Here is a 4,020-nt window from a genome sequence, read left to right on the forward strand (position 1 = left end):
CAACAGCCTTTATGGCGCAGGCGCCGGGCCCCGCCCCGGCCCCGCGCCGCTCCCCGCCGCCCCGCCTCCCAGGCCCTCAGCCCCGGCCCTCTCCGCCCGCTGTGTGACCTTGGCGGCCGCGGCAGCAGCAGCTCTGGAGACTCAGCTGGGCCCTCCCCGCCACCGAGAGGCCTTCTGCGCCACCGTCCACTGGCCTCTGCCCGGAAGTGACTGGGGTCAGAGACTGATCTCCCTGTGCCTCGGTCAGCTTCATTCATTCTATAATTCCCTAGAACACCTTCCAGGTTCCAGGTGCTGTGGGTACTTGAGTACCAAATAGCTAAATAGAATATATTTTATGTCAGATGCTGTTAAGTGATATTGAGAAAAGGCAAGCTGAAAAGGATGCTGGGAATAGGGATTGCAATTTTAAATAAATGGTCAAAGCCAGGTGCAGTGGTGCACACTAATTCTCAGAGAATCAGGAGGCTGAGATAGGAGGATTACAAGCTTGAAGTCAGCCTAGCCAACTTAGTGAGACTGTATTTCAAAATAAACAATATAAAAGAGCAAGGGATGTAGCTCAGTGGTAAAGTGCCCCTGGGTTCAATCCCCAGTACCTAAAAATAAATAAATAGATGCTCAAGAAAAAAATCTCATTGATGAGAGGTAACATTTGATCATAAGTCTAAAGGTAAGGGAGATTTAATTGGCTATCTGGGAAGAAAGCATTACAGCAAAGAGAACAACAACTACAGTCTTAAGACAAGCATGTTTAGATATTCCAGAAAGAGAGGGCAACTACAGCTGGAGTAGAGTGAACTAGGAAAGTGATAAAAGATGAGGTCAAAGAGGAACAGGAAGGCAACAAGATCACAAAAGAACCCTCCAAGTCATTGAAGGGCTATGGTTTTTGTTCTGAGAGAGATTGGAGGTCATTGAAGGATTCTAAGCAGAGGAGGGATATCAACTGCCATGTTTTACTAAGGATCATACTGACAAGCCGCAAGAATAGGACACAGATAAGAGGCTAGTATAATAATGCAGGCCAGGGAGGAAGGCCGCTTTGGTCAAGGGTATAGAAGTTGGGCATGATGGCCTAAATGAAGAATTCACAACTTCCTGGTGAAAGAATGGTTAAGATGACATCCAGGTTTTGACCTGGGTTCCTGGAAAATTGGAATTGACATCAATGATTCGAATGAGGAAGATGTTCAATGAGGAAGACTAGGAGAGGTGCAAGTTTGGAGAGAAATAACATGATCTAGGGGCCCCGGTTGTGGCCCAGTGGTATAGTGCTTGCTCAGCACACACACACACTAAAAAAACATGTTAAGTTTTTAAAACTGTTAGACATCTAAGTGGAGGTATTGAGTTGAGTGTCCACATCTGGAGCATAGGACGGAGAAGGTCTGGGCTGGAGGAGAAATTTGGGAGTCATAGTGAATTGATAGCCATTGAAATCACAAACCTGTAAAGGAGGAGTGCATATAGTCAGAGAAGTACAAGAACTGGCACTTTTTTTTTTTTTTTTTTTTTTTTGCAGTACTTATGATGGAGCCCAGGGGTGCTTTACCATTAAGCTACATCCCCAGACCTTTTCATTTTTAGACAGGGTCTCACTAAATTTCCAAGGCTGACCTTGAACTTGCAATCATCCTGCCTCAGCCTCCCAAGTCACTGGGATTATAGGCATGTGCCTAACTAAAACTGGCACTCTTATGTTTTGGTAGCAGGGAATGAACCCAGGAGCACTTAACCACTGAAAGACATCCCTAGCCTTTTAAAATATTTTGAGACAGGGTCTCACTAAGTTACTTAGGGCCTCACTAAATCGCTGAGGCTGGTTTTGAATTCTCAATCCTCATGCCTCAGCCTCCCAAATTGCTGGGATTACAGGTGTGCGCCAACATGCCCAGCTAAGAACTGGTACTCTTAAATTAAGCTTCTCTATCATCTGGTTTCCCAGAAAGGCCAGCCCACTAAGGAGTGTCCCAAATTGCTACAGCTCCAGGCCTAGGCTTTCCTCTGGCCTACCTCCCAACTCCATGCAATTGCTTCACAAATGGCTTCTCTCTCCCTGCCCAGAATGATTTGAGGCCCTAAAGATAAAAAAAAGCAAAATAGTAAAGGCTGAAAATTGAAGAAATTGAAGAAACGAGTGGTCATAGGACTTTCCAGGGATCTGCCCTATCCACATGACATTTCACTACAAGTTTCCAAATGTGTTTTGGGGTATTAACCTACCTATGCCACACTACCTTCTCCAGTGCCTTTTGTCCTCCCATGTAAGAACAGCTTTAGGTATTGAGATAAGAGGCAGTAGGTAAGGTTTCTAATGGTTGCTGGTTCCAAGGTGTCACCTCTTTTCCCCCTTATTTTTTGTGTATTTTAATGGTATATACTGGTGAGATTGCTGCATGTTTGTACATAACACTATATCACAATGCAATTTTTCTAATTCTATTCCCCAGTATTTTCCCCTTTCCCTCCCTTCCTACCTTCCCATGGTTCCTTTCCTCTACTGTATGCCTTAGATTTTCAACTTCGACATTCTATAATGTATGCCACCAGCAGTTGGCCTGTTATTCCCAGCAGTTTGAATTACTCCAGATTTCCCTACTATATATATATATATATATATATATATATATATATATATATATATATATATTTTTTTTTTTTTTTAGAGAGAGAGAGAATTTTTTTTAATATTTATTTTTTAGTTTTTGGTGGACACAGCATCTTTATTTGTACGTGGTGCTGAGGATCGAACCCAGGGCCGTGCGCATACCAGGCGAGCGCGCTACCGCTTGAGCCACATCCCCAGCCGCCTACAATATTTTTTAATTCTTCCCCTCCAGCACAATATTTTTTTAAAAAATATTTTAATTGTAGATGGATGCAACACATTTATTTTTTTATGTGGTGCTGAGGATCGAACCCAGTGCCTCACATGCTAGGCAAGTGCTCTTCCTCTGAGCCATAACTCCAGTCCCCAGCATAAAATTTTAATATTCAACTTTGAAATTCTAAATTTAATGGGTTTTCTATATTAGCAGGAAACTAGATCCTTATCTGCAAGTAAGAGGTCATGGTAGCAAAGGAGAGAAAACACACAAAGGTAGAACAAAGGAATATCAATATTAATATTCCTTTATCAATTTCTAGTATGGCCAGCCAGGTTTACTCTCTGAAGAGCTCTTTGCTAGATACTCTCCCATATAATTGTTGTGTCAGCCCTATGATGGATATCATATTGACCTTCACATTGAAGAGACAGGTCAAGGGGCTGGGGTTGTGGCTCTGCGTCAGAGCGCTCATCTAGCATGTGTGAGGCCCTGGGTTCGATCCTCAGCACCACATAAAAATAAATAAAATAAAGGTATTGTGTCCAAGTACACCTAAAAAATATTAAAAAAAAAAAAAAAAGAGGTTAAGAAATTTGAGCAGGGCACCAGTGGGGCACACCTATAATCCTATCGAATTGGGAGGCTGAGGCAGGAGGACAGCCTTAGTAATTAAGAGAGATCCTGACTCAAAATAGAGAATAAAAAGGGCTGAGGATGAGTTAATGGAGTAGAGATTTTATATCAACCCTATCCTTTTCACAAATTCCTGGCTTTTTGTCCTGCCATCTTAGGGAAAAGGTGTAAGAAAAGTAGGGAAGCAGGGATCCCCTGTCTCTCATCATCCCAGTTCTAGTATCAACTTGAACTCTATAATATTAACACTAAATAGCAGAGTAGAATTTACACGTGGAAATGGACCAAAATGGCAACTCAAAAGCTAAGACAGCAGTCTGGGCAAATGCAGAGAGGTAGAAAGATCTGGTAGAAAGATTTTATCAACATCTGTCCTCTTGGATTATTAATGTAGGGCACTGGGGCGACTTCCCTAGGAAAGACGGGGAGTACACACAGGGTGGTGATCAGTCATCTACGTCTGGGGGTGGCATCTCTGAATCTTGGGGAGTGGAATGCGTAGTTTGGAAAATCATCAGTGTAAGGTAATTTTATATTCTAAAACTTGTCAAATCCC

The sequence above is a fragment of the Marmota flaviventris genome, chromosome 18 (genome assembly GCF_047511675.1).
Source record: "Marmota flaviventris isolate mMarFla1 chromosome 18, mMarFla1.hap1, whole genome shotgun sequence".
Taxonomy (NCBI): domain Eukaryota; kingdom Metazoa; phylum Chordata; class Mammalia; order Rodentia; family Sciuridae; genus Marmota; species Marmota flaviventris.